This window comes from Schistocerca piceifrons, chromosome 2 (assembly GCF_021461385.2).
Source record: "Schistocerca piceifrons isolate TAMUIC-IGC-003096 chromosome 2, iqSchPice1.1, whole genome shotgun sequence".
NCBI classification, from domain to species: domain Eukaryota; kingdom Metazoa; phylum Arthropoda; class Insecta; order Orthoptera; family Acrididae; genus Schistocerca; species Schistocerca piceifrons.
This window is the reverse complement of record NC_060139.1, coordinates 921996564-922022096: the sequence shown is the minus strand read 5'-3', so window position 1 is coordinate 922022096 and position 25533 is coordinate 921996564. Positions and strand designations below refer to the sequence as shown.

Sequence of the window (25533 nt, the reverse complement as noted above, 5' to 3'; positions counted from 1 at the left end):
ATACTGCCTGCGAAATGTGTTGACAATAGAGTCAGTAATAAAGATGTACAAAATTAAATCGTCATGCATGATAAGCAATTTTTCACAGATCTCAGTGTTGTCAGTAGAAAAGGATTAATGAATAAAAACGTTATGCCCGATGTGGCAGTTTTACTGCATGAACGGGGAAAATGTAGGAAGCGAAAAAGTTTTTTTCCTTTGACCATTTTGTGGGGGTGTCAGTAAGAAAAGTTTCATAAAGGGTTGACATTATGTATAAACTTCGTTGCAAGGCACTAAGTGTTTTCCTAAATACTGAATGAAAATAGTCTGGCTATTTCCGCTTAATGAGCTACACTTGTTTTTCACCCCAACCCTTTTGCGAAGTAGGTGAAGCTTACGCGCCGCAGTGGTCCTTCCAGACAGTAAGTGATACGTGTACTAAGTTTGGTTGAAATCGATTTAATAGTTTAGGAAGAGATATGGTACATACACACGTGGATCCATTTCTGTACTCTGTGTGGATGTGACATAAATGTAAACTGTGCAGTTCACGAAACACAAATATGTAGGAAAAAGATCAGTAAGTCGTGGCTGCCAATAATCAACTGACAAAAATATAGAAGTGTAACTATCTATGTGAATACGTAACGGAAAAAAAAGTTACATAGTCTCAGACGTAGGCAGAACAAACGGCTTGACTTCGGTTCAAATTAGGTGGATACTAGGCAAATGTAGTGACTTTAGAAAGGGGATTGCTTACAAAACAGTCGTTCAACACATCTGTGATTGTTGCCCAAGGCTGTGAAACGCGTAACGAAAAGGGTTATAAGAAAATATTGAACCTGTGCAAATAATGCCAACACGAGTGGTGACAGGTTTGTTTCAGCCACGGAAGAGCGTCATTGAGATGATGAATAACTTGATATGGTAGACCCCTCAAGATAGGAGCAAACAGCCCCAAGGCAAAGGTCCCGAGTTCGAGTCTCGGTCGGGCACACAGTTTTAATCTGCCAGGAAGTTTTATATCAGCGCACACATTCTGGAAACATTCCCCAGGCTGTGGCTAAGCCATGTCTCCGCAATATCCTTTCTTTCAGGAGTGCTAGTTCTGCAAGGTTCGCAGGAGAGCTTCTGTAAAGTTTGGAAGGTAGGAGACGATGTACTGGCAGAAATAAAGCTGTGAGTACCGGGCGTGAGTCGTGCTTCGGTAGCTCAGTTGGTAGAGCACTTGCCCGTGGAAGGCAAAGGTCCCGAGTTCGAGTCTCGGTCGGGCACACAGTTTTAATTTGCCAGGAAGTTTCAGCCCTAAGAACATTATTACATGAGTTATCTGTACTAAGGGAAATGGAAAGCGTTACAACATGAACACTTTAACCCAAGCTTCCAAATTGATAATCCATTAATTATATTGCAGTGCTGCGCGTCATTGTTGGTGAAGCGAATGCGTTCTCGAATCGATTACTACCGGTCGTAAGTCATGGGTGCATGGTTATTATCAAGAAGGAAAACAAGCCGGCACAATGCGGAAATCGTCTGGCTCTTCGACACCAAGGAAAGGCCAAAGTGGTTCCATCTGCAGGGAAAGTGATGGTAATGACATTTTTTGAATGTCACGGTATTACTTAACCAGCATGAAGCCACCTGTCAGTATGTTACAGCAGGAACAGCAGGATACTACATGTGATTTACTGGGTAAACTAAGGAAGCACGTTGCAAGGAAACGACCATCAGGATATTACACGTCATTATTAGCTAAACTGAGGAAGCACATTGCAAAGAAATGACCTGCACTTTCTCGGAGTGGGTGGCGACTTAATCATAACAATGCGTGGCATCAAGCCGCAAATAAAGTCATGGAGTTTCTGGTTCAATTCAACATTACCTGTGTACCGAATTCGCCTTATAATCCCGATCTTGCACTCTGTGGTTCCTTTTTCTCTCATTACCACAGGCAAGGATTCAGGGTATTCTATTTGAGAATTACGAAGTAGTGCTCAAGAAAAGTGAGACAATACTCAAGGACCTGACAAGATCATATAACACTAAAATGGTGTTATAAACAAAGATGGATCAAATGGCTGTGAGCACTATGGAACTTAACATCTGAGGTCATCAGTCCCCTAGACTTAGAACTACTTAAACTTAACATAAGTACATCAAACACATCCATGCCCGAGGCAGGATTCGAACCTGCGACCGTAGCAGCAGCGCGGTTCCGGACTGAAGCGCCTAGAACCGCTCGGCCACAACGGGTGTCTGTTATAAACATCTGTGAAAAAAATCTGTCACTGTCTTTGTAGCTCAGCCTTCTTAAAAGCACGAGCTAGGGCCCAAATCTAATTAACCTATGAATTTAACAAGAAGATCACGACCTATAATCCTATATGATTTTGATTTTCGTATTTCTCCTTGAAATAATAACTTTTTTTTTCTTTTAAACTTATGGCTCTGAGCACTATGGTACTTAACATCTGAGGTCATTAGTCCCCTAGAACTTAGAACCAGTTAAACCTAACTAACCTAAGGACATCACACACATCCATGCCCGAGGAAGGATTCGAACCTGCGACCGTAGCAGCAGCGCGGTTCCGGACTGAAGCGCCTAGAACCGTTCGGTCACAAAAGCCGGCTGTTATAAACATCTGTGAAAAAAAACTGTCACTGTCTTTGTAGATCAGCCTTCTTAAAAGCACGAGCTAGGTCCTAAATCTAATTAATCTACAAGTTTAACAAGAAGATCACGACCTATAATCCTATATGATTTTTATTTTCATATTTCTCCTTCAAATAATAACTTTTTTTTCTTTTAAACTTGAAAACTGCTTCTATTCATCGTATTTTACGGTACGTCTGGATGTGATTACGTCTATAGTTAAAAAATGAAATGAAATTATCGTATAGCATTGTTGGCCGGGAGGCCCCATGCGGGGAAGTTAGGGCGCCGTATTGCAAGTCCTTTTTAGTTGACGCCACTCCGGCGACTTGCGAGTCAATGATGATGAAAGACACACAACACCCAGTCATCACGAGGCAGGGAAAAATCTCTGCCCCGCCGGGAATCAAACCCGGGACCCCGTGCGCGGGAAGCGAGAAGGCTACCGCAAGCCCACGAGCTGCAGACTATAGTTCAAAACTAATATTACAGCGAAACCTTACGATCAGTCGAATATTTCGCCCTGTTTACCTTCTCAAAATGACGGCCGTCTGATAGCGAGATGCATCGTGCGTCCACCGTGAGGGGCTCCGGCAGCAGACTCGATGGCGGCCGTGGTCTAGCCGACACAGGCCACCGCGTCACAATCTGGCCGGGAATCGATACGCCACGGCACGCTGCTTTGCTGTGCGCTGCGGGTATTGCATTGTTCGGACCGTCACGAGGAGCCAGGGCGTCTGCACGCCCCCCCCCCCCCCCCCCCCAGGGTGGGTGCAGATGCGGAGGCATTTGATATAACCCGCACGGGACAGTCTGGTGCTGCTCACTCCCAGACGAGACCCATCTGCTGATTCCAGAGACAGCCCAAAGAACTTACGGTACTAACACGTTGTCAGGGACAGGGTGGGATCCTGGACTACTGAAGCCACAGAGAACATCTGCGAGAGGAGATGGGGTTGGAGGGAGCATGTTGTACGATGATGGAACGTCAGGCCTCTCCAATTACACTACTGGCCATTAAAATTGCTACGCCACGAAGAAGTGCTACAAACGCGAAATTTAACCGACACGAAGAAGATGCTATGATATGTAAACGATTAGCTTTTCAGAGCATTCACAAAAGGTTGGCGCCGGTGGCGACACCTACAACGTGCTGACATGCGGAATGTTTCCAACCGATTTCTCATACACAAACAGCAGTTGACCGGCGTTGCCTGGTGAAACGTTGTTGTGATGCCTCGTGTAAAGAGGAGAAATGCATACCATCACGTTTCCGACTTTGATAAAGGTCGGATTGTAGCCTATCGTGATTGCCCTTTATCGTATCGCGACATTGCTGCTCGCGTTGGTCGAGATCTAATGACTGTTAGCAGAATATAGAATCGGTGGGTTCAGGAGAGTAATACGGAACGCCAGGCTGGATCCCAACGGCCTCGTGTCGAGACGACAGGCATCCTATCCGCATGGATGTAACGAATCGTGCAGCCACGTCTCGATCCCAGAGTCAGCAGATGGGGATGTTTGCAAGACAACAACCATCTGCACGAACAGTTCGACGACGTTTGCAGCAGCATGGACTATCAGCTCGGAGACCATGCCTGCGGTTACCCTTGACACTGCATCACAGACAGGAGCCCCTGCGATGGTGTACTGAACGACGAACCTGGGTGCACGAATGGCAAAACGTCATTTTTTCGGATGAATCCAGGTTCTGTTTACAGCATCATGATGGTCGCATCCGTGTTTGGCGACATCGCGGTGAACGCACATTGGAAGCGTGTATTCGTCATCGCCATACTGGCGTATCACCCGGCGTGATGGTATGGGGTGCCATTGGTTACACGTCTCGGTCACCTCTTATTCGCACTGACCGCACTTTGAACAGTGGACGTTACATTTCAGATGTGTTACGACCCGTGGCTCTACCCTTCATTCGATCCCTGCGAAACCCTACATTTCAGCTGGATAATGCACGACCGCATGTTGCAGGTCCTGTACGGGCCTTTCTGGATACAGAAAATGTTCGACTGCTGCCCTGCCCAGCATATTCTCCAGATCTCTCACCAACTGAAATCGTTTGGTCAATGGTGGCCAAGCAACTGGCTCGTCACAATACGCCAGTCACTACTCTTGATGAACTGTGGTATCGTGTTGAAGCTGCATGGGCAGCCGTACCCGTACACGCCATCCGAGCTCTGTTTGACTCAATGCCTAGGCGTATCAAGGTCGTTATTATGGCCAGAGGTGGTTGTTCTGGGTACTGATTTCTCGGGATCTATGCAGCCAAATTCCGTGAAAATGTAATCATATGTCAGTTCTAGTATAATACATTTGTCCAATGAATACCCGCTTATCATCTGCATTTCTTCTTGGTGTAGCAATTTTAATGGCCAGTAGTGTAATTTGATCATGACGCGGTAGAGCAGTGTTTTCTTTTTCTTTTTTTCAGACAGTCTTCTGATTTCTTTTCAGTCCGTCCTCTGACTTGTTCGATGCGGGCCGCCATGAATTCCCCTGTTGCGCCAGCCTCTTCGTCAGTTGCACCCTAATTTCTCAAGTATTAGTTAGATGCGTTCCAATCCCTATCTTTCCTTACAATTTTTGCCCTGTACAGATCCCTCTGGTACCATAGATGATCACCATATTTTCAACATCCTTTTATAGCGCCACATCTCATAGGTTTCGATTCACTTCCTTTCTGATTTTCCAACAGTTCGTGATCTACTGCAATACTGTGCTGTGATCCAAACATCTCAGAAATTTCTTCCTCTGATTAAGGACGATGTTTGATACTAAGACACGTCTTAGCCAGGGGATTAGATTGCTACTATAATGTAATCATTAAGGGATGTAATCTTACGTTAGTGCTGTAACACTGTAAGAGACGTATCAAACTTAGGAACTATGCATGTCCTGAGGGAGCCTAACTCATGGAGTGCAAATTATCCAGACTGTATTCATCAAGAATTTTAGAATGAGAGCGTTTAGTGACTCCCATCAACCTTTTCTCATAATTTCGAACCATTTCAAAACTTTCCTCCGGACGCCCCCTACAAAGTAATGAAAGCAGTGAAGTTAACGCTTCCTTCATTTTCGCTGTTTACATAGTAAAACTTCATCAAGGGGAATCATGATGATTTATTACTTCTCTGCTGTTAACAGTGTTTGCAACACATTTGCAGACAGTAACAATATATACTATATGTTTTCAGCTAGTCATGTCGGCATATAAACCGATAGAACGGCCGTTGGTAATGCACCGTTCCGTAAGCATTGTACAGAAAGGTATGCATTTTTCATCACGTTTCATTTTCAGTAGAATTGAGAATATTGAATGAAGTATTCAAGTTGAAAGGTTTCCTTGTAGCAGATTCAGTTCTGAGGAGCAGTTAATCGCAGGAATTGGGAAATTGCAAAAAGTCCGCTCTAAAACTCTGGGTTGTCCTAAGAAACAGGAATGGTAGGCGAAATCCTTAGCACTTCATTTAAATGTACATTGTCGGTAATGTGCAATAGGTGTTGATTTATGTTTGGAAGAACAAGGAAGAGTTTAATTACGTTTACTGCATCGATAATTTCTGTACTCCATTTTTAACTTGAGCTACAGTAAATAACCAATATAAATTCGATGAAAAGACATCTGTTAAAAAAGAAACATACTACCAGCAATATATGGGAGGTGGATAGCACTTTGCAGCAGCGACGTTTCTTTGATGGACAAAAAAAAGGAAAAGAAAAAAAAGAGAAGTGATATTTGGAGAAACTACTAATTACGTACTACTGGGACTAGGAAGCATGCGAAAAAAAAGGTAGCCAAACTCACCTCTACTCATCTCATGACGTACCACAGACTGAACTATGGACCTCGTGGTTCAATGTATAATGAAGATGGCATAAATTTACGCAATTAAATGGGAATTAATAGGAAAAGAAGAAGCAAAACCCTACCTCGATGTTTTAAACATATAAGGATTGCCGTACGGGAACATTTAGTGGTACTACGACATAACTGAGCTGTCTACAGCCACGTGGTTCAATAGTCGGTGGCTTCAATTCACGCAATAAAATCGGAATTAATATCGAATCAACTATAGAAATACTTCTGCGATACTTCAGTCAAATAGCGCTCAGAATTCTATACAGAGATACATACCAGTTCTTTACCTCAGAGCAAAGTGTGTCTGAGAAGATTAGTCGCAGCTGTGTCTCCCTCATGTGCCGCCAAGTAACAGGTATTCTTTGACCATTGGCGAGTCCTTTTCCTCTGCGCTAGCTGTTGATGCCTAGCGAGATATTATGGTTGCATTGCTATTGCCAATAACCTCAGCAAAAAGGCTTCTGCAACATCACTACCTTCTGTGGTCAGTGACGTGTGTGCGGACACAGATTCAATATCCTGCACAATTCCTTTCAAAACTGGCAGAATTACTAGATGTAGCAACAACCAGCTCGGCTGCTATTTCCATACTACCAGTGGGAACATGTCTTGATGTCACTTCGCAGGAATACAGATCTCCTTCGCTTATTAGCGTCTGTGACTCACGTTATGAAACTTGTTTGCACGTCAGTGACTGACCCATTCCAAACTTTTCTTTGTAGTGTGTTGTTTATCTATATATTATGTCTTAAATATTTCGTGTTTTATTAATTCTTTCGTTTATAAATTTTCTAATTAGATTTCTGTAAATTATGTACTGATTCGTTCGTTGATCGAGGAAGTGCAGTTCGCAGGGTCCCACGGAACCTGACAGAGCAATAGATAAAAATAAATTAATAAAATTTTCTTCAAGATAGTCAGTATCAAAACCCGTGGAGAGTAAATAAAATTATACAGCCGTTGACACAAAAATGATTTTTTCAAAAATTAAATAAATAAATAAGTCTGGTATGTGGTTAAAACACTAATGCCGAAGTACTTTACGTGTGGGGTTTCGGCTGGCAGGCTCGGTGAAAGAGAGAACAGTGGAGGTCCCCGCCGGAAAGTGCAAGTTGGCTGCAGCCGGAGGGCGACTGCGACGGCGGGCCTAACAGAAACGAACGACCCTCGACCCGGCCCCGGACGGCCGACGGGCACGTTTCTAATGTTTTCGACCCGGGGACGTTCACGGGGGCGCGGGCAGCCAAAGAGAATTAGCGCCGTCCTCCGGGGGAAGAGAGTGGGACGGGCCGCGCCGAGTTGGAGGGAGGTTAGCTCCGGTTGTTTCTACGGGCCGCAAAGGTCAGAGGGCGGGAAGGGAGACTCGGCTTCTGTCCACTCTGAACAGGTGCGAAGGCCGCGCTCCGGAGGCCGTGGAGACTCCCACGCAGCAGTCTTTTCAACTGGAGGTTTAACACCCTTTCTGTGGAAGGTCCAGTGAGTTCGAAGAAAGAGAAACAAGTGTCATTGTTGGGGGGGGGGGGGGGAGGCGACTGCTTGCGCCTTAGTGTCTCCTGTCTAGTATAACGTCAGAGTCACTCCACATCTACATCTACCACTGGCTTTCAACAAGTAATGCAACACATTTGTTTTCTCGGCCAATTTCGGCTTGAAAAATATGTTATGGGTCGTCGTGGTACAGTCCCGCTTCAGCCCCTGTGGTTTCCACGCTTGCAGAGTGTCTACGGAAACCTGGCAGAGTACAAAAGCACGGTGAGTCATTGGGCGAAGTGTCTGTCATCACCGCTACCAGGTAGTGCAAACCCGTCCGATCTCCCGCGTGCCGACCGGCAGCACGCAGCAATGTTGGAACTGCGAACTCTCCCATCCGAGGTGATGGTGGACCACAGACACCTCGTTGCTCACCTGCACGTCTCTGTTGGTAGTGCTGATACAGCTGGGGTACTCAGACGTGTGCTCGCTGGGTTCGTCGCCGCCCCGCCTAACAGCAGACAATAAAGAGCAATGAAGTACCATCTGTGCGGAACTGCTTGCGCGTTGCGAGGCTGATCATTCCAAATATTTGTCGAACATTGTCACAACATAACATCAGGAATACGGGTTCATCGCTTCGAACTGGAAACAAAATGTAGCACCTCTCCTCCGGAGAAAAAGTGCGAAGCCGCACCCTCAGATGGTAAATTGTTGGCGACGGTCTCCTAGGTCTCTGAAGGGATTATTCTGTTCGATGTCCTTCATGATGCAACGATCGCCTCTGAAGTGTTTTGTGCTACCCTCAGGAAACTGAAGAAACGACTTCAGCCTGTACGTCGCCACAAAAGTGCAAATTAACTTCTCCTTCTCCACAACAACCCAAGGCGACACAGAAGTCTGCGCACCCGAGAGGAGCTCACAAAAGTTCATTGGACTGTTCTTCCTCATACACTCTACACCCCTGAACTCGCACCTTCTTACTTCGATCTGTTTCGCCCAATGAAGGTGTACTATGTGGGAAGCAGTACATGGATGAAGGGGGATGGGAGGGGGGAGGGAGAGTTTATTGATGCAGTAAGACATTGGCACCGACGTCTACCAATAAAGTGGTACCATTCGGATACAAAGGCCGTTCCAGTAAAGTGGCACAAGGTCGTCGCACTGAATGGAGATTTTGTTGAAAAACAGGATTTTGTAGGCAGAAAAGCCGAGAACAATATGGTGTATTGGAATCCTGATAAGACTAAACCTCTTCACGAAAAACAATGTGTTACATTACTTATTGAACACCCCCCCCCATACATGCAAACCAGTTTAAAGTGGGTGGCAGATGGTATTTAGGACGGCTTTACATATTTGCGATTATTCCCGTTCCAAGCGCTTATGGAGCGCGGGAAGAAACACTGCTGAAATGCATCTGTGTGTGTTGTAACTAGTCTGTTGCTTTTTTGCCACTGTCCCATCGAGGCGATATGTAGTGAGGGGGGAGGGATGAAGAATATCTCTAGATTCTTCACTTAATACAGATTCCCGCAACTTTGCATGTAGCCTTTCGTGGAATTATTTGCGTCTACCTTAGTGTCTGCCATCTGAGGTTTTTTACAAATTTTTCCTGGTGTTCTACTGTGCACTGTGCGTCAAACAAACGTGTGAGCCTTTTCTGTATCCCTTCAGTATCTGATGTCCGTTATGCAGAGAAATGTTGTGACAAACTTCGAGTTGTTGTAGAGTGTGCCTTGAGGAACAAACCGAGGATCGGAACCCGTGTCCAGAAACTTCATCCAATGACACTACGGAGCACTGAAGTTATAGGCGCCGGTGCCTGCCACTACGGCACCCTTCGGCAGCAAATGTGACACTGTACGCTGACGGACCGTAGGGGAACGTTTCGCAATGCTGTTAGTTATTCAGTGATCGGGACTTATTGCTATGTTCGCCACTGGAGAAGATGGAGTTAGCTGCTGCATATAAAGGCATTCCTTCTTTGAATGCAATGCTCTGTTGCCTTGATGGATCACGGTTTTGGACACAGGTTTCCATCTGCATTTTATTTTTCTCCTGGAAGTCTCTGAAACCTCTAATGTTTTCGATATACTGGAGAAGAGTAAACTCAGTTGTAAACCTCTGTCCAAAACCATCATCCACCACGGCAGCACAGCATCGAATTCATAGAAGACAGGGTCTGTACATGCAGCAGCTAGCTTCATCTAGTTCACTGGGTATTGTGGTGGCAGTCACTGAATTAAAAAACAAATAAATAAAAATAAAAAACAAAAATTAAAAATTAAAAAAATTGCGAGACGTTGCCCCTACGGTCCTCATGCATACACAATCATGTTTGCTGCCCAAGGGGTGGCCTAGTGGTAGGCGTCGCCGGCTATGACTTCGACGCTCTGTAGCGGTGCTGGACGACATTGCTGGACACAGATTCCTATCCACAATTTGTTACTCAATACACCCTCTACATCTCTTTGAAGTTTGTTGTAACACTTTTGATACATTTTATCTGGAAAGGGTCTCACCCAGTTAGGCAATATTTTAAGATAGGACTCACAAGTGATTTGTAAGCAGTCTCCTTTGCAAACTCATTTTCCATGTATTCTGCCTTACCTACAACTGAGCCTATTTGATATTATAGCTCTTACGGCTGCTTCATTACTGTTTAAATTGATATAAATAAATAAAGGTGTACTACCTGTCTCTGTTTTCCTAGCAGCAGTTAAAAACATTCTCAAATGCTTTTCTTCTGTTCTGGTCCATGTACACATTAGTATTCTTCTCCTACAGAAGATGGTTCTATTACCCGTCTGAATACCTTAATTAATGAAGGGGGCTAGGGAAAAACTATATAATTGTAACAGACAACAAATTCAAATGAAACCAAATGTTTCGGAAATAAAAACACGATAAATGCGAGGCAGTCTTGTCTAAACGAATGAAATTTAGCAATCTCACAAGTCTGGGCTATAAGGCGAGATGCTGTCCTGGTGTGAGACAAGATAAATATACGTGGTAAGCATGTAAAACCAATGAGAAACAATGATAACTCGTCCATCCCTTAGAGATAATGATAAGCAGAGAAAACTTAGAGGAATTCCGAGAATTGTGAATCATGAAAGAAAGTTGTTAGCCATGAGGAGTCGTGTAATATGAACACATTAACAGGGACAGTAAGACAGAGCGTACGTCATCTGTGTCGATGGAATCGTATTGCCGGTCGCTCGCAGTTGAAACACCGTAACTGCATGATAATCGCAACAAAACTTGCCACTATCATTCTATTGTGAATCATCGCAACTAAAGCGGGTTGAGTTTACACATGGCTGTTTCCAACACGACGCCAGCGAACTTCTGATAACGAAGTTAAACCGACCAAGAACTGCAACGTCATCTAAAAGGGGTTGAGTTTATACTTGGCTGTTTCCAACACGACGCTAGCGAACTAATAATAAACGGAAGTTAAAATCATCTGGGTTATTAGGCCGCTTCATGTTTCTTTTAAAATGTTCGACGTTTCGACACCTCTGCTGGGATCTTCCTCAGGATCTTTTGATGTCCACTACTGCTAGAACACGATAGCTGCTGTATGTGTAGTTCCAGCAGATAAGTACGGAGGAGGTGATCATTACAGTGCGGAGGTGATTGGTTAGGGTGCGGTCCCCTTACTGCTCTTATGAAAATGCTAAATGTGGAAGGATATGAACACATTTTACAGCACTGTGTACTTTGTACAGCAGCAGGAAAGTTTGAATACGATGAGTGACTTCATCAGCATGACAATGGACACTATTTGTGAGGCAGTATTTGTGAGGCAATAACATACTCGAAATGAAATGTCCTGCACAAACGTCTATGACATGAGCCCAGTGGAACGTTCACTCCAGATTCCTAACGGCAGTACCATCTATGGTTTCTGTTCTTGAGGAAGAATGGGCTGCCATTGTTACGCGGGCATCCCGACACCTGATTGAAAGTGTCCCCAGGAGAATTCAAGCAGCCATAAAGACAAAGTGTGGACACATTAATAGGGACCCAGAGATACATAGTTTAACTCTTAATTTATTTGTGTGTTTTTGGTACTTGCATTGTTTAATTCATAAATTCATAAATTTCGGGCATATTATACTATTTGAGAGTTGTAACATGGCGTTTTAGTACCTGAATAGTGTAAAATCGCGTAGTCTCCTTCGGCAGCCGAGCAGTGTGTCAGCAGTGCGCAATAGCAGCATTACTGCTTTTACTGGGCAATCTTGTATTTTAATAACCGTTTAAATTTTGTGTCGAATTGTTTGTGGTCTCTTTAGATTAGTTCTGATGTTCTTTGCACAACAGATTTTAGCATGGATAGGGACTGCAACTGTTGTGTTCGGATGCAGGCTGAGTTGGCATCCCTTCGCTCCCAGCTTCAGGCAGTGATGGCTTCGGTCACACAGCTTGAGGCTGTTGCCAATGGGCATCACTGTGGGGGTCCGGATGGGGGTTTGTCGGGGACGGCCAGCTCGTCCCACGCATACCCCAATCGGACTACGACTGTGGCTGCCCGGTATACTGCCCACATTGAGGCTGATCCCTCACCTGTGGTAGAGTGGGAGGTCGTCTCGAGGTGTGGCAGGGGGCGAAAGACATTCCAGAGGGCTGCACGGAAGGCCTCTCCACTTTGTCTGACGAACCGGTTTCAGGCTCTGTCTCAGGCTGATACTGATCTTCGGCCGGACATGGCTGCTTCTCCTTTTCCAGAGGTTGCCCCTCAATCTGCAAGATCCGGGCGCTCGCAGAGGGTGGGCTTACTGGTGGTTGGAAGCTCCAACGTCAGGCGCGTAATGTGGCCCCTTAGGGATATGGCAGCAAGAGAGGGGAAGAAAACCAATGTGCATTCCGTGTGCATACCGGGGGGGGGGGGGGGGGGGAGTCATTCCAGATGTGGAAAGGGTCCTTCCGGATGCCATGAAGGGTACAGGGTGCACCCATCTGCAGGTGGTCGCTCATGTCGGCACCAATGATGTGTGTCGTTATGGATCGGAAGAAATCCTCTCTGGCTTCCGGCGGCTATCTGATTTGGTGAAGACTGCCAGTCTCGCTAGCGGGATGAAAGCAGAGCTCACCATCTGCAGCATTGTCGACAAGACTGACTGCGGACCTTTGGTACAGAGCCGAGTGGAGGGTCTGAATCAGAGGCTGAGACGGTTCTGCGACCGTGTGGGCTGCAGATTCCTCGACTTGCGCCATAGGGTGGTGGGGTTTCGTGTTCCGCTGGATAGGTCAGGAGTCCACTACACGCAGCAAGCGGCTACACGGGGAGCGGGGGTTGTGTGGCCTGGACTGGGCGGTTTTTTAAGTTAGATGGCCTCGGGCAAGTACAGAAAGGGCAACAGCCTCAAAGGGTGTGGGGCAATGTCAGGACATGAGGGGACCAAGCAGCAATCGGTATTGTAATTGTAAACTGTCGAAGCTGCATTGGTAAAGTACCGGAACTTCAAGCGCTGATAGAAAGCACCGAAGCTGAAATCCTTATAGGTACAGAAAGCTGGCTGAAGCCAGAGATAAATTCTGCCGAAATTTTTACAAAGGCACAGACGGTGTTTACAAAGGATAGATTGCATGCAACCGGTGGTGGCGTGTTTGTCGCTGTTAGTAGTAGTTTATCCTGTAGTGAAGTAGAAGTGGATAGTTCCTGTGAATTATTATGGGTGGAGGTTACGCTCAACAACAGAGCTAGGTTAATAATTGGCTCCTTTTACCGACCTCCCGACTCAGCAGCATTAGTGGCAGAACAACTGAGAGAAAATTTGGAATACATTTCACATAAATTTTCTCAGCATGTTATAGTCTTAGGTGGAGATTTCAATTTACCAGATATAGACTGGGACACTCAGATGTTTAGGACGGGTGGTAGGGACAGAGCATCGAGTGATATTATACTGAGTGCACTATCCGAAAATTACCTCGAGCAATTAAACAGAGAACCGACTCGTGGAGATAACATCTTGGACCTACTGATAACAAACAGACCCGAACTTTTCGGCTCTGTAAGTGCAGAACAGGCAATCAGTGATCATAAGGCCGTTGCAGCATCCTTGAATGTGGAAGTTAATAGGAATATAAAAAAAGGGAGGAAGGTTTATCTGTTTAGCAAGAGTAATAGAAGGCAGAATTCAGAGTACCTAACAGATCAAAACGAAAATTTCTGTTTCGACACTGACAATGTTGAGTGTTTGTGGAACAAGTTCAAGGCAATCGTAAAATGCGTTTTAGACAGGTACGTGGCGAGTAAAACTGTGAGGGACGGGAAAAACCCACCGCGGTTCAACAACAAAGTTGGGAAACTACTGCGAAAGCAAAGAGAGCTTCACTCCAAGTTTAAACGCAGCCAAAACCTCTCAGACAAACAGAAGCTAAACGATGTCAAAGTTAGCTTAAGGAGGGCTATGCGTGAAGCGTTCAGTGAATTCGAAAGTAAAATTCTATGTACCGACTTGACAGAAAATCCTAGGAAGTTCTGGCCTTACGTTAAATCAGTAAGTGGCTGGAAGCATCATATCCAGACACTCCGGGATGATGATGGCATTGAAACAGAGGATGACACGCGTAAAGCTGAAACACTAAACACCTTTTTCCAAAGCTGTTTCACAGAGGAAGACCGCACTGCAGTTCCTTCTCTAAATCCTCGCACATACGAAAAATGGCTGACATCGAAATAAGTGTCCAAGGAATAGAAAAGCAACTGGAATCACTCAACAGAGGAAAGTCCACTGGACCTGACGGGATACCAATTCGATTCCACACAGAGTACGCAAAAGAACCTGCCCCCTTCTAACAGCAGTGTACCACAAGTCTCTAGAAAAACGGAAGGTTCCAAATGATTGGAAATGAGCACAGGTAGTCCCAGTCTTCAAGAAGGGTCGTAGAGCAGATGCGCAAAACTATAGACCTATATCTCTGACGTCGATCTGTTGTAGAATTTTAGAACATACACTCCTGGAAATGGAAAAAAGAACACATTGACACCGGTGTGTCAGACCCACCATACCTGCTCCGGACACTGCGAGAGGGCTGTACAAGCAATGATCACACGCACGGCACAGTGGACACACCAGGAACCGCGGTGTTTGCCGTTGAATGGCGCTAGCTGCGCAGCATTTGTGCACCGCCGCCGTCAGTGTCAGCCAGTTTGCCGTGGCATACGGAGCTCCATCGCAGTCTTTAACACTGGTAGCATGCCGCGGCAGCGTGGACGTGAACCGTATGTGCAGTTGACGGACTTTGAGCGAGGGCGTATAGTGGGCATGCGGAAGGCCGGGCGGACGTACCGCCGAATTGCTCAACACGTGGGGCGTGAGGTCTCCACAGTACATCGATGTTGTCGCCAGTGGTCGGCGGAAGGTGCACGTGCCCGTCGACCTGGGACCGGACCGCAGCGACGCACGGATGCACGCCAAGACCGTAGGATCCTACGCAGTGCCGTAGGGGACCGCACCGCCACTTCCCAGCAAATTAGGGACACTGTTGCTCCTGGGGTATCGGCGGGGACCATTCGCAACCGTCTCCATGAAGCTGGGCTACGGTCCCGCACACCGTTAGGCCGTCTTCCGCTCACGCCCCAACATCGTGCAGCCCGCCTCCAGTGGTGTCGCGACAGGCGTGAATGGAGGGACGAATGGAGACGTGTCGTCTTCAGCGATGAGAGTCGCTTCTGCCTTGGTGCCAATGATGGTCGTATGCGTGTTTGGCGCCGTGCAGGTGAGCGCCACAATCAGGACTGCATACGACCGAGGCACACAGGGCCAACACCCGGCATCATGGTGTGGGGAGCGATCTCCTACACTGGCCGTACACCACTGGTGATCGTCGAGGGGGCACTGAATAGTGCACGGTACATCCAAACCGTCATCGAACCCATCGTTCTACCATTCCTAGACCGGCAAGGGAACTTGCTGTTCCAACAGGACAATGCACGCCCGCATGTATCCCGTGCCACCCAACGTGCTCTAGAAGGTGTAAGTCAACTACCCTGGCCAGCAAGATCTCCGGATCTGTCCGCCATTGAGCATGTTTGGGACTGGATGAAGCGTCGTCTCACGCGGTCTGCACGTCCAGCACGAACGCTGGTCCAACTGAGGCGCCAGGTGGAAATGGCATGGCAAGCCGTTCCACAGGACTACATCCAGAATCTCTACGATAGTCTCCATGGGAGAATAGCAGACTGCATTGCTGCGAAAGGTGGATATACACTGTACTAGTGCCGACATTGTGCATGCTCTGTTGCCTGTGTCTATGTTCCTGTGGTTCTGTCAGTGTGATCATGTGATGTATCTGACCCCAGAAATGTGTCAATAAAGTTTCCCCTTCCTGGGACAATGAATTCACGGTGTTCTTATTTCAATTTCCAGGAGTGTATTTTTTGCTCGAGTATCATGTCGTTTTTTGAAACCCAGAATCTACTCTGTAAGAATCAACATGGATTCCGGAAACAGCGATCGTGTGAGACCCACCTCGCTTTTTTTGTTCATGAGACCCAGAAAATATTAGATACAGGCTCCTAGGTAGATGCTATTTTCCTTCACTTCCGGAAGGCGTTCGATACAGTTCCGCACTGTCGCCTGATAAAACAAAGTAAGAGCCTACGGAATATCAGACCAGCTGTGTGGCTGGATTGAAGAGTTTTTAGCAAACAGAACACAGCATGTTGTTATCAATGGAGAGACGTCTACAGACGTTAAAGTAACCTCTGGCGTGCCACAGGGGAGTGTTATGGGACCATTGCTTTTCACAATATATATAAATGTCCTAGTAGATAGTGTCGGAAGTTCCATGCGGCTTTTCGCGGATGATGCTGTAGTATACAGAGAAGTTGCAGCATTAGAAAATTGTAGCGAAATGCAGGAAGATCTGCAGCGGATAGGCACTTGGTGCAGGGAGTGGTAACTGACCCTTAACATAGACAAATGTAATGTATTGCGAATACATAGAAAGAAGGATCCTTTATTGTATGATTATATGATGGCGGAACAAACACTGGTAGCAGTTACTTCTGTAAAATATCTGGGAGTATGCGTGCGGAACGATTTGAAGTGGAATGATCATATAAAATTAATTGTTGGTAAGGCGGGTACCAGGTTGAGAGTCATTGGGAGAGTCCTTAGAAAATGTAGTCCATCAACAAAGGAGGTGGCTTACAAAACACTCGTTCGACCTATACTTGAGTATTGCTCATCAGTGTGGGATCTCTACCAGATCAGGTTGATGGAGGAGATAGAGAAGATCCAAAGAAGAGCGGCGCGTTTCGTCACAGGGTTATTTGGTAAGCGTGATAGCGTTACGGAGATGTTTAGCAAATTCAAGTGGCAGACTCCGAAAGAGAGGCGCTCTGCATCGCAGTGTAGCTTGCTTGCCAGGTTTCAAGAGGGTGCGTTTCTGGATGAGGTATCGAATATATTGCTTCCCCCTACTTATACCTCCCGAGGAGATCACGAATGTAAAATTTGAGAGATTCGAGCGCGCAAGGACGCTTTCAGACAGTCGTTCTTCCCGCTAACCATACGCGACTGGAACGGAAAAGGGAGGTAATGACAGTGGCACGTAAAGTGCCCTCCGCCACACACCGTTGGGTGGTTTGCGGAGTATAAATGTAGATGTACATGTAGGTTTTTGATTACATAGGGTATTTAGAAAATTACTCTAAATCACAAACTGTGATTTCCACACACCCCTCCCCCCCCCCCCCACCACCTGTGTCTGTGTGGCAGAGGAGAGTTTTATTTTATTCTAATGAAATGAGCCTGTTTCACTTCTTCCGCCTTTGCAACTGTGCTGAGGAATTCCTCGAATTCCCACCCGACACTCACCTTTGAACCTCTCCGCTGGCTTGCGCTGCTCTGTCTGGTGACGCGCGACGACCAGCTTAATTTACAGGCACTGCGGGCTTGTCCCCCCACTCCCACCGCCACCCTTCCCCTCACCAAGCCTCATGAATCCTGCCCCCCTCTCCCTGACCCTCCACAGCTGAACGGAGAGCTCATTCTCCTGCCTGACTACCGCTGCCGCTCGACGTTGACTCTCTCTGACCTTTCGTGAGCTTCGATTTTTCCCCGCCCGCTCGTCTATCCTGATCTTTATCTGTGGAGAAAAAAAAGGAAGCCCCGTTTATGAACAGGCCTCTTGCAAATTACGGCGCAGAAGCCTGGCAGGAAGCTAGGAAGCAAACGAGTTGCTTCAAGTGTGTAACAAAGAGCTTTCACCGCCAAGTGCGTTCAAATTTACGTTTTTTATCGCCTCTAACAAAAGGTTGCAAGTTTTAGAGAATCCCAATGAATAGTTCATAGGACCTAATGTCTTTCGGAAGTATAAATACATTCTCGCTTCTTTGTCGACAAACTACCAGAGGTGCTTTTCGGTTCTTTCGCCTTGCTAATAACTGTTTTCATTCATCGTTGTTTCTGTTACTAAGAGATTTTCTCCGTCCTCGATAAAATATCGGTCATCTTTCTCCATTTGTGTGATACCCTAACAATTGCTTCCGAAAACAGGTGTTATCCATAAATCATTTGTCCAAATTAAATTTTTGTGGTTTTACCCCTCACACTTGCACCCATCTACATTTACCCTACATAATTGCTCTGAAAACCACTGTGAAGTGCAAGTTAGAAGATAAGTCTCATTGCAGCAGTTATTAGGGCATTTTCGCTTTCAGTTCCCAAATGAAGCGTAGGAAGAATGATGGCTTGAAGGTCTCTTTGTGCGCTGTAATTGGTCTAAATTTTTATAGCGTAAAAGAATTTCACTTTGAGGAAGCCTGCGGATGTCTTTTCAAATATTTCCCCCCTCTGTGTTGCCACAGATTACATGTCACAGTTCACATCTGTACTGAGAATGCAGTGGTGCCTAGTTGTTTTTACTGCTCTGAGTGAAATACATGGTGTTTCTGATTAAGCTCACCGATCTGCAGTCTTCCATAGCTGTCCCTGGGCGAGAAACGACTTGTCGCTATAATGAACTGCTAGCGAGAAACTGATACTACTTAAATGATCAGAGACCGGATTATATGCATCATAAAAACCTTAAAATAAGCATGCAAGTCTGCATAAACAACGTTTAAAAACCCATGAGAAGTGTCGAAATATGCAAGATCAAATAGTATATAAAACATGGTAGTTACTGCGTGCATAATATCGCAAAGTTGAACATACGCATATCAGTTACGAGGTAGATTGCCGGTCACGCGTGGACACTACATTTAGAACGCTATCATTTTGTAAATACTTTCTGGTAGAGGTTAGGAAGGGGACCTTTTTGGGATTATTTTCTTAAAATTTGCAAAAATGGGGACGCGTATCGTGTTTCAAAAATTGTTATTTCTTTGCTGTTGTTGGTGGTAACAAGCGGATTCGATGCGAGTAAGTCGCAGCGAAACAATCGATATGTACAGGACCAACTTCGAGATATATCGCTCGCAGAGGAGCACGATCAAAACTCAGTAATATTTTATTTAAAAAACAACATAAATTCACGAATTTTTTGAACAGCATTATCATTTAATTAATAGTTTTGGACCGAAGCATCATTTACAACTTATTTTACAATTTTCTACTCTTGTAAACGACGAAGTACTGTTTCAAATGTTCGGTAGTAAGGTTGTGTCTTTCATCATTCAAAACATTTTTATAAGCAGAAAACGACCGTTCTACATCAGCTAAGGTAACTGGACATTATTTGAATTTAGGTGCTATGTTGGCACTTATAGTAAAAGTTCACCTGTCCCATTAATAAAACGATCAATTTGGCACAAGGATTCAAAGCCTGGCTTATTATTTACTGTTTTCAAACTTTTCCTTAAGTTTTCTTGAGAGTATCTCCGGCAATGAGGAGTTCACTAGAATAATTTTTTTCTCTAATGAATAGATTCATTCATCGCCTAACCTTGAGTTTGATGCTTTGTAATACTTGCAGATCTATGGGAAAAATGAGTGCTAATCGCAGCAATGTCTTTTTTAATACCGGAATCATTGAAAGCTTCCTTGCACTGCCAAACTGCCAAAGCCTCTGCACTATCGAAGTCGTTAACTATCCCTGTAATGGCCTCGAAATATTCATTGTAAAACAACACAGCTTCGACCAATGTACGCGAACAAGTTTCCACTGGTTCTGTAGGTAAAGGCACATGTGGTAATTTTTCTCTGTAAGGCTTGAAGCAAGCAGGAGCCTTTAGAAAAACTTTATTTTTGAATGAAATCAGTTTAATTACATTCTTAAACATGGAACGTACTTCTTCAGCAAGGCGATGTACTCTATGAGCGAAACACGTCACATGAATCAAATTGGGATAAAATACTCGGTATATATATATGTAAAAAACAAACATCCTCTCATCTGCAGAAGATACTGGAATTATTTTTCTAGTACCCTCATTCACAAATCTAGCGATCGTAGAATGATTTACTTTCTCAAGTCTTTGCAAGCTGCTAAAAAGGAAGAAGAAGGCTCTTCCTTTAAAGCACCAACAATTAATTTTACAATATAACGGCCACAAGTGTCTGCACTTTCGTCAACTGAAATCCGGGATTATGCTGTCGTTGAGTGCATTGCGTATTTCTTTCAGAACTTTTACGTAAATTATCGGTACATAATTTTTACGCAACGTCGATTCATCTGCTATATTTTTATTTAAGCAATATTTGCGCTGGATGAATTTAAGGATAGGATTTGTAAGTCTTTGAAAAGGCATATTGCTTGCAAAGAATGCTTCCCATAGATCCATGTTAAACCGACATTTCTGGTTGCCTTTGAAGCAATCCATTCTACTGCAAATTGCTGTTGTCAGAAGTTGTTGTCGTGGTCCTTTCTTCTGCATTCCTGCGATGTGAATACTTATCTTGATATGCTGGTCTATCTAGAACTTTTTTTTTTGCACGAAACGTGTTTCTCACAAACTCGACAATATAAAACAGCTCCGTCATATGTAAATGTTCCAGGATCATCAGGTTTCCAGGAAACTACGTTTCTTTTATTTGGACGGGGGAGGGGGGCATGGAGCACAACCCCTTTCACACTAAACGTCGTAAACATGGTCGATTGTGTACAAGTAAATAGAAAGCTGAACTGAAACGACGGACGTGTGACTAAAAGCTAGCGTAGTTTAATTTAATTGTTGCCGACGCATACGGTACGACAGCGAAGGGGATTAACCGGGGGCGCGGGTGCAGGATTACTGACTACCCGTTCCTGTTCCTCTTCTGTAATGACTTCGCTGGGCAGTGGTCTTTCGGTTAGCGATTGCTCGCAGTTCTAGGTCGCGGTCAATCTGTGAGACATTTAACTAAACCGAGCTAGAGACCACCTGTCTAAATCTTTAAAATTCTGTAAACATAGAGCGAAAATATGCAGCGTTACTAGTATTTAGTTAGAATATGTAATAATTGGTGAAAGGAGCCAAATATGCAAATGCATATGCTACATGCAAATGCATGTAATCCTGCCTCTATGAAATGACTGTTTCTCTCTTCTAGGATGCTGCTTTATCTACCACCTTTTTAACAATTCACACGTCAACAATAATTTCAAAAAGTCTCTCACTAAATACAGCTAACTGATCACACATTTACTTATTATTTTGACTGTTGTAGAATTAATATTTCTTTACGGAACTGCAATACAACAGAATACACCATACAACGCGTCTGTGTTTCACGACTGCTCGTTTCGGGATGATTAGGCAATGCAAAACAATCAGCTGGGGAGCGCAGTTTAGACGGAACCTAAAGATACCGTAAGTCCACTGCCTGGCTTTTTTTTTAAAATTCTGTTCTTAGTGTTTTTTCTTTTTCTTTTTTTTTACAATCGTACTGACCAACTACACTCCTGGAAATTGAAATAAGAACACCGTGAATTCATTGTCCCAGGAAGGGGAAACTTTATTGACACATTCCTGGGGTCAGATACATCACATGATCACACTGACAGAACCACAGGCACATAGACACAGGCAACAGAACATGCACGATGTCGGCACTAGTACAGTGTATATCCACCTTTCGCAGCAATGCAGGCTGCTATTCTCCCATGGAGACGATCGTAGAGATGCTGGATGTAGTCCTGTGGAACGGCTTGCCATGCCATTTCCACCTGGCGCCTCAGTTGGACCAGCGTTCGTGCTGGACGTGCAGACCGCGTGAGACGACGCTTCATCCAGTCCCAAACATGCTCAATGGGGGACAGATCCGGAGTTCTTGCTGGCCAGGGTAGTTGACTTACACCTTCTAGAGCACGTTGGGTGGCACAGGATACATGCGGACGTGCATTGTCCTGTTGGAACAGCAAGTTCCCTTGCCGGTCTAGGAATGGTAGAACGATGGGTTCGATGACGGTTTGGATGTACCGTGGACTATTCAGTGTCCCCTCGACGATCACCAGTGGTGTACGGCCAGTGTAGGAGATCGCTCCCCACACCATGATGCCGGGTGTTGGCCCTGTGTGCCTCGGTCGTATGCAGTCCTGATTGTGGCGCTCACCTGCACGGCGCCAAACACGCATACGACCATCATTGGCACCAAGGCAGAAGCGACTTTCATCGCTGAAGACGACACGTCTCATTTCGTCCCTCCATTCACGCCTGTCGCGACACCACTGGAGGCGGGCTGCACGATGTTGGGGCGTGAGCAGAAGACGGCCTAACGGTGTGCGGGACCGTAGCCCAGCTTCATGGAGACGGTTGCGAATGGTCCTCGCCGATACCCCAGGAGCAACAGTGTCCCTAATTTGCTGGGAAGTGGCGGTGCGTCCCCTACGGCACTGCGTAGGATCCTACGGTCTTGGCGTGCATCCGTGCGTCGCTGCGGTCCGGTCCCAGGTCGACGGGCACGTGCACCTTCCGCCGACCACTGGCGATAACATCGATGTACTGTGGAGACCTCACGTCCCACATGTTGAGCAATTCGGCGGTACGTCCACCCGGCCTCCCGCATGCCCACTATACGCCCTCGCTCAAAGTCCGTCAACTGCACATACTGTTCACGTCCACGCTGTCGCGGCATGCTACCAGTGTTAAAGACTGCGATGGAGCTTCGTATGCCACGGCAAACTGGCTGACACTGACGGCGGCGGTGCACAAATGCTGCGCAGCTAGCGCTATTCGACGGCCAACACCGCGGTTCCTGGTGTGTCCGCCGTGCCGTGCGTGTGATCATTGCTTGTACAGCCCTCTCGCAGTGTCCGGAGCAAGTATGGTGGGTCTGACACACCGGTGTCAATGTGTTCTTTTTTCCATTTCCAGGAGTGTAGAATCACGTTAACAACTTCAGTTCCTCTTATTCCTTTGTTGTTGATTCCTATTTTTCCAGTATTCTCTCATTTTCTCCCCATGAAGTCTCTTCCCTTCTTTTGTCCATGTTGCTCCCGATTTTTAATTTGTTCTGCTTGGAAAGCCTTCCAAATCCAGTATTTAATTTTGAAACGGTTTCTTTCTGCTATTTCTGATTTTTTGATGTTGTTTCTTTCTAGATCTTTCCTTACATCTATAATCCATACTATTATCGATTTCTTCCTCCAGAAATATAGGAGTATTTGTTTTGATAGTCCATTTCCATCCATTCGGTAAAGGTGTCAGAGAAAGGTTAATCTTCGTTTGGCCATTACTTCAGATATTTTCTCTATATTTTTGTAGGACTCATCATTACTTCTTATTTTCCAACCATATGCAGTTTTTATTGCACGCATTTTTTTCTAATAATCCTTCTTTCCAGTACCTCTAGTCTGTCCATCTTATAGTTCATCGTTAGGCATTCAGATCCATATAAACATTCTGGTCATACCACTGTGGTGTAGTGTCTTAGTTTTGTTTTTCTAGATACACATTTCTTCTAGTAAATATTTTTGGTCAAACCATATGCTCTTTCCATTTTGTTAATTCGTACATCTATTGCAGATTATTCTAGTCGATTCTGTTTTATAGTCTCTCCAAGATATTTAAATTTATTTACTCGTTCTATTTTACCTACTTGTGTTTCTATGATTTTTCGCACATTTTTTATGTTTGTCATGAATTTCGTTTTTTCAGCTGAAATTTTGAGACCAGTTCTGTTTGCTATTTTCTCCAAAAGGTTTAGTTGGATAACTACTTCTGTCAGGTTTTCTGAAAGTATAGCAGAATCATCCGCAAAAGCCAAGCAGTTTACCTTCATTGCATTTGTTTTCCTTCCCAGAGTTATTGGTTCAATTTTGAGATTTTTTAGCTCCGAATTCCAGATACTTACTATTTTTTCTAGAACACAATTAAACAGTAAAGGTGATAAACCATCACCTTGTCTAACACCAGTTCTTATTTCAAACGGCGGAGATACTTCTGCCATAAATTTGACTTTAGATATTATACAAGTTAGTGTTTCACGAATTTATATTTGCCAATTTTGATGTAACGCCAAATTCTCTAATGACCTTATCTATTGTTTCTCTGTGTATACAATCAAATGCTTTCTTGAAATCAACAAATAACGCTATTATTGGTTTGCTAGTTAACATTCTATGGCGAGTTATTGACTTTAATTTAAAAATTTGTTCTGCACATGATCTTCCCTTTCTTAAACCACCCTGATATTCTCCCATTGTTTGTCTAATGTATCTACCACTCTGTTCAGGAGAATGTTTGATAATATTTTGTATGCCTGGCAGAAGTTACACTCCTCTGTAATTATTGACATTTTATTTGTCTCCCTTTTACGTAGCGGGTGGATTAATGCTGTTTTCCATTCAATTGGAATCTTTTCAGTTTTCGAAATGTCCTCAAGAAGCAGTTGTAGGTCCTTTATGATTTTTGGTTCTGACCACCTCAATAATTCTGCTGTAATGGAGTCTTCACCATTTGTTTTATTGCTTTTGAGTGTTCTGATGGCTCCATGTATTTCTAACTCTGTTGGTGGGAAATCTTCCTCTAGATTTTGAGGTGTCACTGAAAATTCTAATTTATTTGTTGGACTTGGACAGTTTAGCAGCTTTTCAAAAAATTTTGCTAAAATTCCAAAATTTTCTTTGTTATTTAATACCATTTTGGCATTTTCATCTTTGAAACAAATACTTGGTTCAAAGATGCAAAATGCAAAATGGGTTTTGCTCATTATTATCACTTTTGAAATAAGTGTGCGATTGCCTGCTATTTAGGGGTAACTGTATTTGAATGTCAAGAAAATGTAATGCATAGTTTTTATAATATTAGTGGTTGAAAATTATTGTTTTAGTGCGCTGCCTCCGAACACAGCAGCCAAGCACAGTGATGGACTACAATTCGGACGGTCGTTCCAACGAAAGGGGTACCGTCATACCATATGCTACTGGTACTTATTGCGTCATCTGCTTAATGCTGCAGTCTCAACTGCTCTGAGGTGTGAATCTTGGAGCTAAATACATAACTGCTAAAGTATCTAGTCTTTGCAGCCCTTTTAAATGTTACCAAATTCTGACTGAATATTTGTCCAGCTTCTTTCAGACAGTACGTCACAGTTGTAGATAACTGCACCAGCTACAAAAAGCCTGAGGTTACAATTGTAATAGTGTCTGAAGGATCATT

At 44.7% G+C, this 25533-nt stretch overlaps 1 protein-coding gene and 1 non-coding gene across 2 annotated transcripts in view; one reads left to right on the top strand and one right to left on the bottom strand.

Moving 5' to 3' along the window:
* The window catches only part of LOC124775981 (probable G-protein coupled receptor CG31760), a 440811-nt gene that overhangs the window by 405068 nt on the left and 10210 nt on the right, over nt 1-25533 (bottom strand). The gene's annotated exons all lie outside the window — the stretch shown is intronic.
* On the top strand, nt 1183-1257 carry Trnap-ugg. The gene has a single exon. It is a non-coding gene; the product is annotated as a tRNA-Pro (tRNA).